At 42.6% G+C, this 20,760-nt stretch overlaps 1 protein-coding gene across 7 annotated transcripts in view; it reads right to left on the bottom strand.

The window, feature by feature from the left end:
• Positions 1 to 20,760, bottom strand: part of LOC108114094 (RNA-binding protein Musashi homolog Rbp6) — a 172,111-nt gene that overhangs the window by 25,080 nt on the left and 126,271 nt on the right. The window lies entirely within an intron of this gene.

Raw genomic sequence — 20,760 nt, 5'->3', positions numbered from 1 at the left:
CAAATGTGCTATTATCTTGGCCGCAAATGTATATAAATGTGTGTGCCACTAACAAGCAGGCGCGCGTAATTTTATTTAAATCTGAATTCATTAATTCGTCATAATCCCCAATCATTGCGCCGCCTGGCAGTGCCGAGAACTTCAAAAAGCCATCAACGACAGACGTTGATGCTGTACCGCCACAGCCGCCCACTTTGGCAACACCCACTCACCCATCGGACCGCCCAAAAGCCGGGCCATTCATTTGGCTCATTTTGTGTACAAAAATGCTGCGCTCAGTGGAAACGGCGACGCTTCATTATCGTAATCGTTATATAAAACAGCGGGCAGACTACTGACTACAGACTACAGAATACAGAATACAGAATTCAGATTCAGACGATGACTACAGTGTCAGACATCTGTATATGTACGAGTCTGTCTGTATGTATTTTATGCGTTTTGTGGCACATTATGTGCTTACAGTGAGTCCTAGACGAGGCGACTGCTGTTGACATTAATGAATGTGGCCGACAAAGAGTGCTGCGGGTGATTTTTATTTGAGTTCCCGCCCCTCCAAGAATTAGGCAGTGACCAGCCGAAAAAAAATCAAAATAAAATAAAATAAAAGCGGGCTAGAAACCGGAAAGGTTAAAGTACCTCACAGTCACTTTTCCTGCTTCATTATTTGTGCTGAAATTTGCTTTTAATAGAGGAGAATCTTCATTTTCAATTTATTACAGATATGGAAAGGAGTAATATTTATAGAAGGCTCGATTTCTTTATTTTTAAAACTATTGCTAACATTTCAGTCTTATGAATTATTCATAGAACAGTGGTATTTGGAAATAGATTTTGTGGAAAACTCAACTATGTATTACTGCTTATTATTTCCTTTATGAGACCAAGAAATGCATTATGAGTTGGTTTTCCACCCGGAAGTTAAAGTGAAGAAGCGAAAGACTTTGCGGTTTCTGCGAACAATTGTGTTTGTTAGCGATCCGTGGGAATGCTATACTTTGTCTGATTCCGGGAATGCACAATCTATATATACACCCTAGACCAGTCGTATATGAATGCAGGAACAGATGGATGAAGCTCTGCCCGGCCACTCGTTAAATCGTCAGCAATTCCCAACCTCTTTTGCCCGTCTGCAGAACCGCTTTATCCTGGCCATCCACGCCTTTGGTTTTGTTTCAAAGTCCCCGAAGTTCTAACTGGATAATTTGCAGTAATTCATCTTGCCGGCGGTTTTCTCAATTCTCCGTCCGTCTGACTTTTTTCTCCTTTTCGATTCAAACTCTTCTACTGCTCTTCCCTTTTTGGGTTTCCCGCTTTTGTATGCCTGCTTGATTGCGACAATTTATACGGCGTCGGGCTTGTCAGGATTTGGTTTTTGGTGGCTGTGGCCTGCCTGTAAAATTGAAACGAAAAAGGAAAAATCCCAGCAGAAGCCGACGCTTCAAAAATGTTAGATGAAAAACCAACTCCAGCGATTTAAAGCTGCAACTGAATAGTCATACATCTAATGATAGTCTGTCCCCAGCAATCGGCACTTACTTATTTTTCGTTTGTGCCACAGCGAAAAAAGCCCCAGCAGATATTGTTGTAGTAGTGGGAGGGAGTGGGTATAGAAAAAGTAAACTTTTCCCGAGCTGGACGTGTGCGATGTTGGGAAGTTCCCGGGGGTGGGACATCTTTCAAAAAATTTTCCCAGTGCGACAGCAAAAAAACAGCATCGAGTTCTTATGTACAAAAACCCACCGACGGCCGAAAAATATATGGGTGTGTGTGTAAGCACATGACTGCGTGCGGTTGAAATATAGATAAACTTTTTTAAGCTCGTATTTATTACATATTTGGCTGTAAGTAGAATTTAAGTTGCTTTTTGCTACCGACACACGCTGCGTATGAGTAATGTCCAACCCCGACCACTCGATTCGTTTGCTTACACATATTATGTATACACAGCTGTGGTAAAAATAATAGAAGTATAGGAGAATTTACGAAGTTAAAAGGTAGTTTTCATCATGATTTCATTATAAATGGCTGAAACTTTTATAAATATCAAAAATCTGAGGAATTACAAAAATGCTCATCAAGTTTGTAGGCAAAGGAAAGCAAACTCACAGCAGTTTGTCACTGTCTAATTTTAAACCCAAACACTCACTACCTCAAATTATCTATTGTTGCAACCAAGATAATTAACAATTTGACATGTCCGTTTTGGGGGGTAAATGCTATAAATCCGACCGCAACTGTGCCACATATATTGCCTTGCATTCGGACGATCTGTTTGTGGTGAACTTGCAATCAAAAACGCATCAATCGAAGCGATTCAGTGACAAAGCCAGGGAAGGTCGTAGGGGAAGGAAGGGTGGGGGGCAGTGGATAGACGAGTGGCACATTAATGAGGCGCACTCGTGCGAGTCGAGGCACAGGATATATATTTCAATTAAAAAAGGATTCCATTTATAATCCACAACTTGATTTGTTATGCCAAAGCAGCAGCAGCAGTGTCAGTGGCAGTGGCAATGGGAAACCGAAACCAAAACCAAACCTCGACATTAGCTGCACGACTGGAACGCAAGTATGAATATTAAATTGTTGTGTAGAGAGTTGTGAAATCGGGTGAGGAGATGGGGCAAAAGATATAGAAACAGATGCAGATATACAGATACAGAAACAGAGAGAGAGAGAGACAGAATGGCAAATGGCGAATGATGAAAAACGGTTTTGCATAGTTGATGCCCGGGGGCTTAGTAGATCAACTATTAATGGAAAAAAGCAAATGAAACGGCTCAAAATCTGATGGCACGCACTATGACAAGGGGTCCTGAAAGGACACCCCTTACCGTATACTGAATACCAAATAGAGAAAGCTGAAAGGTCAGGCCCATCACACAAAAGAGTTAATATTTACATAAATTTCCTTTGTCACCGGGGCTCCCAATTTAATTTGATTGGTTTGACCGAAAATCTAATATCCACCGCCCCCCAACCGCCCCAGATCATTACATCACATCCCGATGGCCTTCAGTTAGAGTGTTTTAAGCATTTTGAAATTAGTTTCGGCCCCGGGATTATCCCACTTATCAATTTGCTGGACAAGCAAAGTTTGCTTTGGCCATGCCGAAAGATAAACTTGCATTTTAAGCGGCGTCAATCTCCATTATAACCCTAATGAAAGCAGTTTTCGCACACACACAGTTTTCTTTTTGGCCACAGCTTGTCATCACTTTTAATAAGCTGGCCGCAAAAACTTTGTCACTTTTTCTCATTTTTTGTTCTGCCGGCAACCAAGAGCGGAGATTTCTTGAGCTCTTTTCGTGTGAGCTACTAAAATTTAATTAATATCGATTACGGATTTGAAAAGGTTCCTCCGCCCCCCACACACATACACACATTTTGCGGCAGGCCAAACAACTTGAGCGGGTTATACACAAAAAAGGCAGCAGAAAATGGAAAAAAAAAATAAAACGGGAAAAGGCGGGTTAAAGGGGGTCTATTGGGGCCATACAAAGATGTTACAGCTTAGGCAAGAACTTGCACTGAAAAACTTTTAATCTTTGCGAGCATAAGTAAGATATATGTACTCCTCCAGCCAGTGTGTGCGAGTGTGTGCGCCATTCCAAGAATGGAAGCAGCTGCTCAATATTTTTGCAGAGACTTGCGAGTGGGATTGAGATTTCTAATGGGATTGGTTTTCTCGGCGAGGGTTGTTCCCTGGGACCTTTCTTTCTATTCCAATCTGCCTTTTTTTTTTTTTTTTGGAGGGCAGCAGTTAAAGTTGCTCTACGGCCATATAAAACAACTTGCAGAACAATTTTCGTTAATTAAAATATTTTCAATGTGTAGTTATATGCTTTTTTGGGTTCTGGGTTCTGAGTTTGGTGTTCTGGGAAGGTCCTGCTGCTCTCTGGCTGCTCCCTGGCTGGCCCGTCATCGCTGCTAAGGATGCTCGAATTACAAAGCAAATTATAATTTCATGAAAGTTAAACGAGCAACTCTCCACCGCTACTGCTTTTGCTACTCCTGCTGCTCCTGCTGCTGCTTTTGCTTTTGCTGCTCCTGAACCTGCTCCTTGCGAGGGTCACTGAGCTGGGTGGGGGTGAACCCGAAGGTGGTTCTGGGGTTTTGGCCGCCCACTGCGCTCTCGAGTGCAAAGGTGGCCAGGTCGCCGAGCTGTGCCCGAGATTGGGAATTAAACATGCTGCCAGGGAGCGAGCAATGCAAAATACATAAGAATAAAAAGTGAATTGGGCAGGCTGGGAAAATAGGGGAAAATATCCAGCGCCAGCGGAAGCCAAGAGCCAAGAGCCGGCAACAATAAAAAGCTTTTCCCTCTTTTTTTTTTGGTATGTGCAAGTGCGAATTTATGTCTTCAATTATTCAACGCCTCATTTGTATGCCCGCTTCCTCTCTCTCTCTCTCTGTGTCTTTCTCTTTGGCTATGTCTGTGTGTGTGTGCGGGCGGGCGGCATGCTAAAATGGCAGCGTGCATTTCCGTTTCCGGCCAGTGCATTGCATATGGCCATGCACATGTGCCATGTCTCTTGCCTCCTCTGCCAATTGAAATTTCAACTGGCGCAAAAGTAATTCAATTCAACGTCGAGATGCTGGACCCGAAAAAGGACCCAAGGATCCTGCCGTTTTCTTATATAACTTTTTTGCCTTTGGTTTTTCGGGAGGATTGGCTGCTGCTGCTGCTGCCTTGGTCTTCGAGGCGGATTCCAGTTTTAGGGGCCCGACGACAACGGCAAGAACAAAGCATTTAAGAAGTTATTGTCATAAATGTTTGAGTTTGTTTGTTGTCGGCAGTGCCGCACCCCCATGCCCACCCTCCCCCCCCATCTCTATATATGTATCCACCCATGGGCAGAGAGACACACAACTTTTATTTAGCCATGTTGAATGCCACAGCCGCCAATTTGCAATTCTAATGTAATTTTTTCGCGAATCATAAGTTAGAGCCGCAATTCGGGCGTGGGGATTCACTTGAAAATGTTCCGCAGCCTTAAGGCCTGACCAATTGTAAAGTTGGCCCAGAAAGTGGAAAAGGGCGGCGCCGTTTCCTCGTTAGTTACGCGGCACAAATCGATCAGAGTGCAAACAAAAACGCAGAAAACCAAAGTCAAAGGAACACAGCGAAAATATGTTAATTTCGATTCATGTTTATTGCGGGACGATGACGAAGAAAATTAATACAAAATCGGTGGATGGAAATTTGTTTGTGAAAATACACGAATAGGGTATGCCCTGTCTTTACATATCTAAGAAATATAAAATTCAAATTTAAAGATTATTCCATGAAAGAACAATCGATGAATATACAACGCAAAGAGAAGCAAGACAATTAAGTTCAGAATTCCTTAAAATGCGTAAACAAAATCTCTGTTGGTTTATAGCGAATTTATTAGCGTGTTATGCCAACTTCGTAAGGATTCGCTGAAGCCCTGCCATAATTACCAGCTTATAAGGAAAAAAGGGATTGCAAGGATACGCCGAAAGCAGCAGGAAACGCGGGAAAGGACAAATAAACGCGAACTCAAACAATGCCAGCGCATTTACATTTGCATTATTTAGCATTTAAGCGTCACGCGTTGCGTAAACAAATTGTGCAAACAACAACAAGAAGAGCGCCAGTAATTCATTAAACAATTTGGTTTTTATTTTCGGAATTGGAATCGGAATCGGAATTGGGATTGGGATTGAGATTCGAGAGGGTCACTTTTTGTTTTTTGGATTTTGTGGGCGGGCTTTTTGGCTGAGAACGGGGCTTAGCCGAAGTGAAGCTGCAACTGAGACCGGGGATTTAGTTGGTCAGTTTTTAAAGCCACACACTCGAAGGGTTCGGTGCTCGTCGTGTATATCCTTTTTATACACACCAATGCACTTATTGGTTTACTTGTTTACATGGCAAGCTGCTCGTTTTCACACTCTTTCTTATTTGCTTTAACATTTTCGCATGCATATGCAAGCAGCCAGGACGAAATCGAGGACGAGCATGAGGACGAGGACGAGGACGTGGATGTGGCGGAGGACCTGGTCCAGGACCCAAGAGTGCAGCAGTTTGTTGTTGCTCGTTGTCCTGCGGTGGCATTCCATATACGTATGTGTATAAAACGATGTATGTGTATGAGTGTGTGGGTGTCCGCTTTAAGTGCGCCTGTATGCGTGGCAGTTGTTTGCAATGTTTTTACATCGAATGTTGGTTGTACAAAACCACTGAACAAGAAAAATTAATTATACAAAAACGTCACCGCCAAACAGCTACCGAAACTGTTGACCCAATGGTGCAGTTGGAGGCGTGGTGCGGGCGGAAGGATTACACAAGGAAAAATGTTATCTTTTGCAATATATTTGAAATGGGTTAAAGGTTGGTTTTAATATTGTGAAATCATAAAAGAAAATATTAATATCAGAAGACTGTGTGACATATTTGCAATATGTTTTATTTATTAAATATAGTTGCTAATCTATCAATAAATAGTTTCATGATTAAAATAAGATAAGTAAAAGTTGGCCTTAAAATGACTCTTAAAAGTATGCAACAAAAATGCCGTGAACCAGACAGAACTAGATTTTTACAGTATCCTTGCTATTTCTGCGGCACTCCTAACTTAATTGAATTCTTACTGCTTGTATTTATAAATGCAGCACCGACAGTAAATATATTTCCGTAAGAACCAAATGGTTCATCCTGTTTTTTGCCATGTGTAGAGGAGGCAACCTTTGTTTTGATGCAATTTTCGTTTTGCGGCTCCAGATAAAACGAATTTATGCCTAACCAGGAGACAGCCAGACATAAACACAGCCCACACATATATTTCATTATATTTATTTATTATTTAACGAATTTCGCATTAGGCAACCGGCACAGGGCATTGTCCATTTGCTGGCCAGCAACCGCAGTGTTTGAAACGAATGTAATAAATCAGACCCAACTGGCAGCCGGACAAGAAGAATTTAGAAGTGCAGCTGCTGCTTCTATTGCTTCTGTTGTTGCTTTGCCTTTTGGAATCAATTTATGCAAACGCCTCGCAATCAAATAATCCCTACGAAATCGGTCGAAACAGCTTTTAAGCAAATGCTAAATCCTATAGCATACTTTTAAGCGCCCGCTTAATGTGAGGCGAAGGTTCGTGGGTGGCTTTCTGGGTGGATTTGGCATTGGCAAGTCGAAGACGTCGAATGCCGCGGGCTCTGTACGTGTTCAAGTGTGAAGCTGGCAGTGCCACGCCCCCGCAAAAACGCCCCCAAATCGACGCTTACACTTATATTATGTACGAGGATTTTTATTTTTCTAAAGCTGCATTTTTTCGCTATTTTTGTTTTGCACGGAAACTGCGTTTTTGCATTTTTTCTATGGCATTGCATTTAGATGTTGTACTTGCGTGCTTATGTGTGTGTGTTGGTGTGTGTGGAGCTTTTGTTGCGGTGGTGCAGTGCAATTTTCTCAAACCCCACCCAGCCACCAAACCACCGCTTTCCCCTCTTTTGTGTGAATCAAGCAAGTTTTTATTTCAAGCAGCCAGCGGAAGTGTGGCCCTTGTTGTTGCTCAGCTAAGAAGTGGAAACAGCCAAAGAAAGGGGCTGGGGAAAACTGAAGCTGAAGGAAATTCCAAGGAAAAATGGGGTGGCAAACGGCAGCCGCATTCACAGTCGCAGTTGCAGTTGAAGTTGGCTTCTGTGCAACATTGTGGCACATGGCACAAACTGATGACAACGACAATAACTGTAATGAAACCGAGATAAGCTCTGGACCACCCAGTGAATCCCAGAAGCTGCTGGCCAGATGATGATGATGATGCTGCGGGCTCCACTGTACCGTACCGTACCGCTGGACCTACGCTGACACAAGCAAATCGCTTGCTCATTTGTTGTGCCATTGTTGCCGGTCGACGGGGCAAATTGTTGGGAATAGAGTTTTATGCCAGACCAGAGGCGATTATCGCGGTCACGGATTACAGAGTGCAAGGAGCATTATAAATGGAGCTTAGGGTTAGCTTACGCAGCGGGCCAAATGTATCCTCTACTCAAAACAGAGAGCGAAGCTGGCGCCTGCGGTTTTAGTTTGTAATTTTAAATTAAAGTTGATATTATTGTTGTACAAACATTTTAATACAGTTAGAAGATAATGGATATAGAACATATAAATAAATTATCTCTCATGAAGGCCCTTATGCCGTAGCTATTCAGTTTGTTTTTAAATAAATGATTTAAGAGTGAAAGTTTGCTTTCTTTAATGACCTAACATTTTAAGCCCACAAAAATTGTATCTGCAAACTTCAATGGCTAGACAATGATTGATAGACGATTTCGGATGATTAAAAAAAAAAGAAGAAATGCCTAATTTAATATTTAAATTGGTTTCTTAAGATTCAGTCATGCAAATCGATTAAACTCCACTCCACTTTGGCCTCCCACTCCGCTGGTCTGTCAAACCCACTTGCGTTTTTTGTTCTGGTTTCCAGAAATCTAACCTCTCTCTGCTAGCCACTGAATAATTAAAAAAAATTTGCCACTCAGTTGGCTCAGTTCTCAGTTCTCCCCACCCTACGAAAAGTCAGGTTTTTGGGATGACGGCCATGGGTTTCTACTATCCCGGGAGCAAACAGTGTGACAGCCTCAACCGCTGGCTTTTCCCCGCATTTCCCGCTTACCCGGCGTCATCGTTGCTGTCAGTTTCAACTACGCTTTCGTTTTTATGCCCCCCTCAGTCACTCCAACCCTGAAATCAGCCCCCAGAAACTTACACACACTCTCACACAGAGAGACGCAGAATGTTGAAACTGTTGATGTTGACATTGCGCCTGGCCTGGAATACCCGAAATATATATTCCTCCTTCTTTTTTCTTCTTTTTTTCTTGGGCTGTCAAGGCGGCCGAAAAATAAGAGCCAGACCTCGAAAGAGCTCCCCTCCGACTAGCACTAAGACACCCAGCTCCGCCCCTGCAGACGCTCCATTCCTCATGTTTGGCGAGTGATTTATTTGACTGACACTTTTTTCTGCGTTGATTGCATCGTAATCCCAACATAATGAGTACTGTTATATTTCATGGCCATTCTCGTTTGGAGCGACCCAAATGAAGTAGACAATTTTTCAAAAACAAAGACTCTGCAGATTTCGGGGGGAGGACTTCCGTTCCATTGTGCATGTGGCCCACGTAGGCGGCCACTTGAGAGCGGCCAAGTGCGATGGACAAAACGCTGCTCAAATTCTCATCATTTGTAAGCGTCATCAGCAGTAGCAGCTGGAAATGCTGGAAAAGCTAACGGAAAAGCGGTAAAAACAGCGGCGGGCCATTTGGCAAAGATCTAAATGCAGCAATTTAAGTGATTTTTCTTAATTTTATATTAACTTTTCCATGAATTTTTTATAGTTCTAAAGTTAAAAAGGAATGCAAAAATAGTTTTGGTTAAATTTGCCTCTCAGTTTTCCAAGAATGAAAAATTTCACCATGAAAAAGGTATCCGCAGAGAATATTGCAACTTGATTCTTAGAAAATGTTTACTAAGGCAAATTGTAACTTTTATTTTCATAGAAACCAAATGTTTTTACCAAAAATATATATTAAAAGCTGGAAATGCCAATTAAGGTTAATTTGAGTTCTGCTGATGCCTGGGTGGCAGACCAAATGGAAGGGTTTGTTTTTGGTTTTAGTTTTTGGAAGAAACCCGAATTGTTTTTCGTGATAAACCTGAAGTTATATTTAAGTTGAAAACACATTATTCTTCTGAAATTGATATGAATTTTATAGTTAAGAAGATACTTTTTTTATTTTTAAGGGGAATCAATCCACAGGAAGCCTGTGCTGACTGCATTATATTGTTTTTACTTTCAGGTTTACATTGCACTTTAACATAACAATAAACCATTGAAACAATTGGCATTGAAAAGTGCACAAATTATTCCACTGATTCGAGGATTTTGTGATTTTTCCACAAAAGTTTTTACACGTGGGACTTTAGTCACTTGGGTCTCATGTGGCCCAAAGCTCGGGCGACAGGTTACGTTCTCATGGGTATTTTTTGCCACTGAGTTTAACCACTTAGCCTGCTAGTGAAATGGTTTTAGCTTAAACTGTGATTTGTAAAATGATGGCCTTGGAAAATTAAATGGTCGCTCTAGGATTCAAGTAGTTGTGAAACCTAAATAGGAGCAATAATCAAATTGTGAACATCGTAAACAGCTTGAATGGTCAAATACATTCGAAAATAGGTTTTATGAATAAAAAACTGAGTTCAATTTCATCTATTATTAATATGTCGATTGAATATTCTAATACTTGAACTTGTTGGAATGTAAAACCATTACAAAGCCTAACAATGGAATAATAGATGATTTATTTTAACGGAATTAAGATTGTACTTCTGAATAGAAATAGAAAATCGCAATAAATTTTCATTTGTTATAACTTTAACATAGTTGCGAGCTATGCTGTACCGCTGATCGTTTACCAGCTTTTAGGCAGAGACCAAAGCTGTGGTCACCTGATGGCCAGAAGCACTTCTCGCAGGGGACTCTCAGTCGTGTTATCCTGTACCCCTGATGGACAAATGTCCTTTGGAGCCATCATTGTTTGGACGAAAAAACCCAGCGGACTTATTGTTGTCAGCGGCGGTAGTTGAATTTCGGAGATTCCATCGTTGTGTTTTGAAAAGTTTATTGCAGATAAGACAGACAGCGAGTATGGGAGATTTTTCTATGCATAATGCGGCAGTCGCTCCCGAAACGGGGGCTAATTTCTCTTTGTCTCCAGTCGTTTTCAGCAGCACCCCCCCATCAGCTTTCCAACCCCCTTTGGTCGGTGTATTTTTGTGCCCAGTCGCATCTGTGTGCGGCGGCAATAAAAACTTTTATTGTTGTCACACGTAGCCGAGTGTAGTAGTAACAGTGAAGCCAGCAGTTCCTGTCCCGACTTGGCTCCATTTTTCCATCTCTCCTGGTCGTTTTGCTGGTCCTTCTCCGGCCGCTGCTGCTGCTACTCCAGCCACCGTTGTTGTTGTGTAACCTGCGTACATACTTCCGTTTCCGCCCTTTTTCCCATCATTTTTTTGTGTATTTCGAGGCCAGCCAAATTGAATAAAATGGCCTCAGTTAATGGTTGTCGGGCTGATTCAGTTAGCGCATAAAATGAGCAGAGCTCTATCCACCATCTCCAACTTTTCCTTTCTCTTCCTCAATTTTTTTTTATTTCTGGGCCCGCACACTTCCTGTATATATTTGGTGTATATATACTTTTTGGTCACAAATGTGGCCGGGCCTAAATCTCGGTTTTACGAGCGCATTCTTTTGTTCCCAAGCCCCACCGATGTCCTTCGCCTTTGCCATTGTTTTGTTTATTATTTGTTTTATTTTTACATACACTTTGGCCAGCGTCAGTCTTTAGTTGGCCCATTATGTCGGTGCTTTCGGAACAATGTGAAAATCAATGCTAATATATTAAACATGATTGTTCGCTGTGTGAGTGTGCACCAATACATACATACACATTTACACATTGTTTTTATGATGATGGTTTGACGGTCTAAAATTGCAGCCAACGCATGAATAACTAGATTTTAAATTTCCGAAAAAATAAAAATAAAAATAAAAAGAAAAAGAAAAAGGGAAAAATGGCATCAGCAAGACAACAGCCGAAAAATTGCAAAAGAACGAGCGTTGCATTTAAATGAACGACTGCAAAATGCAGACAGTTGGACATGCAAATGGCAGTGACGAGATGTAGGTGCTCCTCCGGAAAAGAGTGGGCGGTTGGTTGGTTGGCTGGCTTTTCCAAGGGGGAGGAGCTCCTGGCTTCTGGCTCCCGTTTCTGCTGGAATGACGAAATGCCCGTTCGCTCTCGCTGACTGGTTGTTCGAGTGTTTAAAACGGCTATTGTGCAGCTTGTGGTTGCTTTGCAAATTGAATAAAAGTTCATTCGAGTGTAAGGCAACCGATAGCACACCCATACACTCTCACACACACACACATGGAAAACCCTCGTTGGGCTGCAGCAAAAAAAAAATGGCAAGGGGAAAAAAGGAAACTGCGAGCGAACCAACGAACATTGAATGAATGTGAATGTAATCGTTTTGCAAATGAAAATTGATTTTTGAATTGTGGGTGGCCAGCCCCGTTGAACCTTTCCCCGGGTCCCAGCTTCCGGAGCTCTATCACTCCGGCAAGCAACTAAATGAAATCAGCGACTGGACACGGCAACAAATGGCAGTTCGCAAAAAAGAAAATGTACACAGCGAATAATAGTGAAAGCTGATTTTTAAAATATATTTTAGGGAGCAAAACCACTTTTTAAACGCTCCTGCGTGGTGTGTGGATTAAGAAGTGAAGCTGCCTTGGCTTAAAATTAAAAAGTGCTTTCGAAAAAGAGCTCTTTTTTGTAATTTGTGACCAGTAACCTTTAGTTGTAACTTTTCCCTTAACAAACGGAAAACCCCTCCTTTTTCCCTGTGTACCATACACGAAGAATATACATTGCCTTCAGCGATGTGCAATTTGGTTTTTAATTTAAATGCCAAATTTAAATATAAATTTAAACCTCGCAATCGCATAAAAAGAAGCGAGCAAATAGCGGCCAGATAAAGAAACTAAAAAATTGCCATTAATAATGCAAGGCTTAAATATTTGAATGCCCCAGCCTGCGATGGTGGTGGTGTCCTAATTGCGCACTGGTGTTGGTGCGTCTATCTGTGTTTGTTTGTATGCCAACGCACAAAAGTGCGCTATACATTTTTCATGCGACCATAACAAAAGCAAAAACATACGGAAAATGCTCAGCGCTTTTCTTATGCCACAACGACCGTTTTCCTTTTTCCTCGATTCAAAGACACTGCCACTGAGATGGAGCTAGGTCGGGGAAAGCGAGTGAGAGAGAGAGGGCGGCGGCAGGCAGATAGACGGGCAACAAAGTGGATTTGAATTATTCAAAAAATGCGATTGTTATTTGCAAAATGTGCAGTGAATTGAGACGCTCGCAGACAAGCGACGACGACTGCTGCCGCTGCGATTTACGTTGGCGAAATAATGTTGTATTTATGAGCCAGAATAGTTGGCTAAAGAGTTTTATGGCAGCACAATTGATGCGGCAAGGCGAATGCAACTTTAACAGAACGTTTGGGGTTCAGCAAGTGCTGCGAGTGCAGCAAGCAGCAGTGCAATATGAAATATTTACTCACATAAAATGCTAGTAAAATGATATTTTTCACATTCAACTTCCCAATCAGCCTGCAGCTACGTATATATACATTAAAGTATCTTTGGGAAGACTTACTTTTAAATTGCTGTAAACTAATAGCTAGCTTTACCAATAGTTCCAGGAAAAAGAGAAATTTCAATATAAATTTCTTGCAAAATGTTTAAGGCGGTTTGCTGGTTCACTTGGACCATTACTTTAAAATGTTTTTTAATGTTTTCTTGAAATAAAAAAAAACTCTGATTAAATATTAGCTTTAGGAATAGTTTGACAGATTAAATAACATGATTTGCCATAACGAACTTTGTGATCAATAGTTGTCAAATTTTCCTTATGTTTTCCTTTCAAAAAACAGTAGCTCAACGAAGCCAAACTCTGGATGGTATTAACCAGAATATAATTGACAGCTGGATCATTTTTCCTTAGCTCAGCTAAGACCACTCACGCTGCAGCTATTTATCATCAGTGAGCAAGGCGTTTTCAAAGGCCAAATGGTGCACCACTGGTGACATTGCACTCTCCTGTCCTGTCCATTTGGGCTCCGCAGAGCCGAGTCATTATAAATGAAAGCGCAGTCTGATATCCAAACCTATTCAATCCACCCTCAGCTCAAAATCACATAAAAAAGAAATAGGAAAATAGAGGAGAAATAAAAGAAAAACTCAAACCGAAAATGGTTTTAATCAGTTATTCATGAGACGGGGCGACGTCAAACAAAAGCCGCTGCCGGTTGACATTGGAAGTCGACTGGCTGAAAGATGAGGCTGCTATTCTGCTCACTTCTACAGATGATGATGATGATGATGATGTCGCTGATGATGATGATAAAAAACGCAGTATGTGAAAAAAATTTATGAGCTGGAAAAAGGCTTCAAAAAAAAAAAAAATAGAAAAACAAAACTCCCGCCAGCAACAACAATTAGCTGCAACTTAAAAGGAAGGCGCAAAGGGTTTGTTTATTCAAAGGGGGGTGGATTTTTGTATTTTTTTTTGTACCCGATGGGGTGTGAGTCCTGGAGAGGACATGTCTGCATCTTCTCCTTGTTCTTGTTCTGGGTGTCTTGGCGTGTTGATGGAAGCACTCCAAACTAATGAGTATGCACATATTGTATGCAAGTGGCAAAAAAGGGGGTAGCTTTGCCGCCTTTGTTGCAACAACTCTAGATGCACTTGGTGCCCAGGTAGCATGTCTCGTCAAGAGGGGCTTGTCGTCGCTGATTTTGTTTTGTTGCCCAGCCAAAGAGCCTTCAAATTAGTTGGCACAAAACATAAATGCAAATGAATGCATGCATTTTCGCAACCCTTTTTCACCGTTTCCCCCCTTCCCAGTCCACCTTTGAGCAGCCTCATTAATGCAGGCCTGATTGGACTTTTTGTTTGGTAAGGGAAGGGAGATTGGTAGCATATATATACACTCGCACAGCCAGTGCACTTAAGTAGCTGGGGTTTTAAACAATTACATTGGATGCCTTTGCACATTATGCTCTATCTGCTTTCACCTTTCTCCTCTCGCTCTCTCTACCGCTCTCCCCCCTTTCCACGTGGTGTGAATGAATGTTGTCTGCTGATTGAAAATTCTTGTGCAAAAATGTCGACGTCGACGTTGCTGTTACTCTGACATGCTGCTGCTCATTACATTAATTGCTTTGGCTTGTCTTTGCGACAGCCACAGACGATTGCAGTGCACACGGTGCGTATGCGTATTATGCATGCAGCAGTGTGTGTGTGTGTGTGTATCTGTGAGGTGCATCCGTGTGCTCGATACGCGCCAGTGTATATATGTGTGTGTGTATATGGAGCAGCAGTAGCAGCAGAAACAGCAGCAGTCGCATTTCAATTTCAATTTTGCAATTTTGGCAGCTGCCAGGTGGCACTGTCTCTCCAACTGTCTGCCATCCCTTTCCCTCTCGACGCTGTCCCTCTCTGACTGACTGTCTGTCTCTCTGTCTGTCGGATGGGCAGTTTCCCATATCATGGCAGGCAGGCAGGCAGGCAGAGGCAGGCAGCAGCATTTCCCATTTCCCATTCCGAGGCTCAGACCAATGCAAAAGCCTTTTTATCGCTTTTGCCCCTCATCAATTCACTGGCTAACAGATTTGCGCAGCTGTTTCCCCCGCCCTTGCTCTTTCCCTATGCAAGCACTGAGAGAAAGGAGGGGCCGCTTTCAAATACATTGTTTATGATTTGTAATGACTTAAAATTTTTGAGAATACATCTTAAAGATTGGGAAGAACAAGCCTTTCAAATCAGTTTTTCCAAATTTCTTTCATTTAAAAACTATCAACATTTTCTCGCACTGCATTCATATGGGTGTGCGCGTGTGGCTGTAACTGCGCTTGTGTGTGTGCAGCCGAAAATGTATGTCGCCTGTCAAATTACTTGAATCTCTGCCCTGCATTCGCCTCCTCAGCTCAGCCAACTCGATGCAGTTGGACCCACATTTGTGCGCTTGGTTTGTCGTGTCAGTCAAGCATAATATGATTATGTAGATGCTCTCGCACACACTCCGCTACACACACACACACACATACATACAAATACACAGGCTGGCACACACAGGAAACGGAAACTGAGTGGGCGGGAATATCACTACAACCGCACACACAATATTCCGTAAAAACTACGAATATCTATTGGTAACACAATACAGCTGCAGAGGGAGAGAGAGATATAGATCCAGAGCGCTGTCAAATCGTATTTATTATTTTATGTTTTCATTTTGAAAATTGCCATTCGCCATTGTTGTTACTTTGGCTGTGATTACAGTGAACAAAAAGCACTATCTGTCCATAATGTCCGACTGTCTATCCGGTTGCCTGTCCGTCTGTCTGGCTAACTAATCGACTGTTGTCGGATCGCGTCAAGTGCCAGGGTTCCTTGGGTTTTCCAGCATTTCCACCTTTCCATTACCAACCAACCTTGCCCCCCTTCCCTTTGGTTCATTGTGTTTGTGGCTGGCAAACAGTCAAAGGGAAAGCGAGAGATATTGAGAAATGTGGGAAAAACCCCTGACTTTTACCGGCAACTCTCAGGATGTGTGTGAGTGAGTGTGTCTGCCTCAAAGTCCCCTAGCAATCAGGATTTGGTATGCAAATTTGTAAAATGGAATTGCATAAATATTAGAAATCAATATTGGTCTCGAGTCCCTCTGTCTGTATGCTCTTGAGTGGGTGTCTGTGTGTCCGTGAGTGTCTGCCTTGTTTTGCCGAGGGTGATGAATTAAGGCAAGTCGATTAAAAGATATGCGAACAAAGTGCCACTAACTTGACTAAATGCTTTCAGTGTCAATTTGCTTAATGCCCTGTTGATGAGAAGAACGCGCAAAGTTTTCCCCCAACCGATTTGCCGCTTTTCCTGTTTTCCGTTTCCCCAAGCTGCCACTCGAACGTGTGCTAAACATGCAGCAACTCCCTTGACCTGACGATGATGAAAAACAGTTTGCAACTAATTAAGCTGCACGCACAATCTAACATGCAAGTTAACACCCGGCCAGCAGGAGGCAGCAGCAATAACAACTAAGTTTTCCTCGGCACAGTGCAACAAGGATGGTGAGTTTTCGGAAGCGGATGTGGATGCAGAAATGGAAATCAGAATGTTAAGCTGTTCCTTACACTACTAAACAAAAAACAATATTTAAGATATTTTTAATGCCATTTTCAGGTAAAGCACCACGCATTTTCCAATGTAACATGATTGACATTAATAAATATTTAATTTATTAATTTAATTGAATATTTTGCTCTTTGTATTACCATATTATCTGCATTTAACGTCTGCCCCTTAATTTCTGAGTGCACATTTGTGGCCGAACGTCCGCTGTGATGGATATGTGATGTGCACTAATGGCAGCATTATGCAAGCATCGGGCATTAATTTGCTCATTATCCGCACAACCACAACCGCAATTCGAATAACCCTTGCTCCACTGTCCCCCATGCATGTGTGTGTGTGTGTCTGCATGAGTGTTTGTATCTTCGTGTTTGACAAGGTAATATGCAATAAAAACGATACCCCGATCCTGCGTTTGGGTTGCGTGGTGCGTTGCCACATTTGACCGCAGTTAACAAAGGCGTCCTCATACACACACACACATATACACCCAATCACCCACACAGATAGAGTAGATGTATCACGTGCCCAAGCGAAAAGGGGCGGGGCAATATACATATATACGACTATAGACCGATACCAGGGACCCTGGCTGGGGCACAATAATAAGTGACGCATTTAATCTGATTTGCTTTATGACATGTTCATGACGAGAACAATTAAAATGTGCGGTTGGCTAGGCAGCAGAGAGCTAATGTTTGCCGGGGTCCAATGGGTGGTGTTTAGGGGGCGGAGATGATGATGATGTTGGCCGGCGTAAAAAGCAAATTGTTTAATGTGCTGTGAATAAGTGACAAAACAGCTGAGCCCGGGCATAGGCCTAGCCCGCCTCCGACTCTGGTCTGGTGCTTCTGGTCAGGGAACTTTATCGACGACGCGTGCCGAAATCAAGATGGGAAAGGGCAGTACACTAGGAAGAAAGTGGGAGTTCTTAAGGGGTAAAACTGCTGCGATTTTAAGACCTTATTTTTGAATAGTTATTCCTGTATGAAAATCTAAAGAAAAAACCTTCCTGTTCTTGGAATAATAATTAAATCTCAAGTCTCTAAGTCTCAACTTTCTAGAAAGATTAACTTTATTAAACATGAATGAAGTGTTAAAGCTAATGCAATATCTAGTCTAGTTCTTCATCAACATTTCCCCGCAGTGCATGAGTGGGAGTGAAAGTGCGAGTGGTGGTGCTTTCTGGCTCCCCAGGGGTGACTTTGTCTTATCGCACGTAAGGGTTTAGCCCATTAGCCGCAGTTGACTGGACTGGGCGGTGGGAGTGGAAGTGGAAGTGGCAGTGGGTGGCTATATCTGTGTATCTGCTCTTGATTAGCCAGTGGGTTATTAATGATTCGGCCATGGCCGCAGTGTCAACAATATGCGATATCCACATTCGATTTTGGCAACTGACAAACCCCCATCTCTTTGGCTTTTCTATTTGCGAGCGAGCTGGTCCTTTGGCTATAATTGCGACAGTAATTGGACATAATGCGACAAAGCTTTCTCTTCAGCTCCAGTTCTCCGATTCTCTATTCCTCTGCTTCTCCATATCTCCACATTCCCCAATTCTACGAGTTGTTTGGCTTACACACGGCTCACTGGCTCGACTTCTTTGCTGGCTAAAACTTTGTTGCAGTTTGTTTTTACTATTGTTTTGTAATGGCGAAATTATAGACCCCAGCGACCCTTAAGCTTCATTTCACTCCGAGAAGCCATCCAGCATTCTGGTCTAGGGCCACCCACCCACCCACTGGCTCCTCTTCTGACTGGCAGCGACATCCTTCGCCTTGTTCATCTTTGGCATTATCTACTTCCGCCATAAACAGCAACAACTTTTCATCTTTTGTGCCAAGCAGCTAGCAGCAGCAGTAGTAGCATTTTCCCTCTTTGTCTTTCGCTGATAGTGCCGTCTCTTTCGCTGGTTTACCACGCGCCACGTTCTGCATTTTTATGATTTTTATTTTGATTTCCTTTAAACTAACTTCAGAGGGAGATGGAGCAAGAAAGACAGAGAGAGAGAGAGAGAGAGAGAGAAATCGTTGCTATTTTTGCAAATTGCCTACAATGATGGCCGCAAGTTCGCGTCCTGTCTGTATTGCCTCGTCCTTCGTCCTTTTTTTCAATGTTACGCTTGAAGTAATGCCACAGCCTCTTGCCCCTTGCCTCCTCTCTCTTTACTTGCCGCCTTTGCCTGGCACCCGGAAAATATTATTTCGCTTGACTTTTACAACAGCCCAGGCATCGAGAGGTTTTTCACCATTCTCTCTCTTTGAGAAAATCTTGGCCATGCCACCCTCCTGGCAGCTACTTTTATTTTATGTTTTTTCCGTTTAGTTTTTGTTGTTGTTGTTTATGCCGATGTTGCTGGCGACGTTCCGTCCAAAACTATTTTGCTATTTGTTTTGCCTAACTCGATTTTTCACTGGTTGCCTTTTGTCTGCTTGGCTGCTCCATCCCTCCTTTTCGAATACCTCCCTCCAACCGTCCGCCGATTTTTCCAAGCCACCCATTTTCCCTGGCACTGACACATCTGAGACGACACACAAAAACACATTTGACAAAGTATGTACACTGAGGGAAATGAAAGAAGTTAGATATTAGGAGAAACAATAATGAAATCTTTGGCAAGCAATCCGGTTTATATTCGGTGAAAACTTTACCAGCTTCCACGGATATCTTGTTAGGGAAATCTACTTGGAGGGATATTAGTTATGGTCCTCATATCTGAGACTCTTTTCATTACTTTTTCCTCTCTCTGTAGAATCAGGAACTAAAGCAAAAACATTCAGGACACTTTTGGCTTTCCTATTTTTGGAACTCGCCTCTGTCATCTTTTTTCTCTTTGTGATCGGCTCCTGGCATTTATTTTTGTTGCCGTTGTTGATTCTCCGATTTGCCATTCATTTTGTGTTTGTAATGATTTCCATGCTAATCACAACAATTGACGCGTGTGCGGCTTTGACAGTCAGTTCGATTCGATTCAGGCCCCCAAATATTCTCGGCTGGTGGAGTCTCTGTGGTGTGGGGGCCACATAACAAATGATGGCTATAATTGTATGGGAATCTTGCTCCATATTCATTGATGGCAACGACATAATGGATTTCTATGCGGGCCGCACTCGGTGGCCAAACAATCAAGAAGGAGCAGATAGTTTTTCGCCCCCCGCACCGACTCACCGACCCCCCAGCTGAGCTCGTTGATTATTTTCCGGCTTTGATCTATTTTAATGCTGGCGCATTACGTTATCATTTATTTGGCGGGGGAAATTGAAAGTATTTATCAAGCTGCTAATAAATGGATGGTCCGGCGGATTCATTCGATTTCTATCCAATAGCCGGGTGCTAAGCTGCTCAACAATTTTTCAAACTTGAAATTAATAACGATTTTTTCTCGCCCCTGCCTTCCCCCATGAAAACCAGTTTCATTTTGCTTGCCTTTAATTTTTCTTTTATCTGCCATTGAACAATGGCCAGGCAATTTCGGTGGAGGAGAAAAACGAGAAAAAAGTGAGGAACAGAAGCAGGAGCAGGAGCAGGAGGTAGAAGGAAGGACAGCTAGTAGCTGGCATAATAAATTAAGCGCTGCTGGCCCGATGGCTGCCACTTTGCCAAAATAAATTGCACTAAGCGAAAAATAACAACTCAATCCATGGATGGAATGGAACGGACGACAAACGACAAAAACTGCCGGCCAGAAAATTGAAGTAGCAGCAGCAGTAGCAGCATCGGGAAAAGCAGGAAAAGCTATAGCTCCAGCTATATGGCAAATGGAAAAAGTGCGCAGCACAATGGGCTAAAAGGAGAGGAAAAGGGGATATAAACAGATTACGTCGTTATTGGTGCTGCTACTGCTCGGGCTCCTCCACGGTCCACCTCCTGTTTCTCCTCTTCTCTTCTCTTTTTTTTTTGACCAGCACGTGCCCACACATGTCCCCAGGATAGATGGCGATGGCAGGACCACCTCGTTCTCCCTCCTTCTACCGAT

The sequence above is a fragment of the Drosophila eugracilis genome, unplaced genomic scaffold (assembly GCF_018153835.1).
Source record: "Drosophila eugracilis isolate 14026-0451.02 unplaced genomic scaffold, ASM1815383v1 contig_2154, whole genome shotgun sequence".
NCBI lineage: Eukaryota > Metazoa > Arthropoda > Insecta > Diptera > Drosophilidae > Drosophila > Drosophila eugracilis.
The sequence above is the reverse complement of the archived record's forward strand: the minus strand, read 5'-3'. Positions and strand labels throughout refer to the sequence as shown.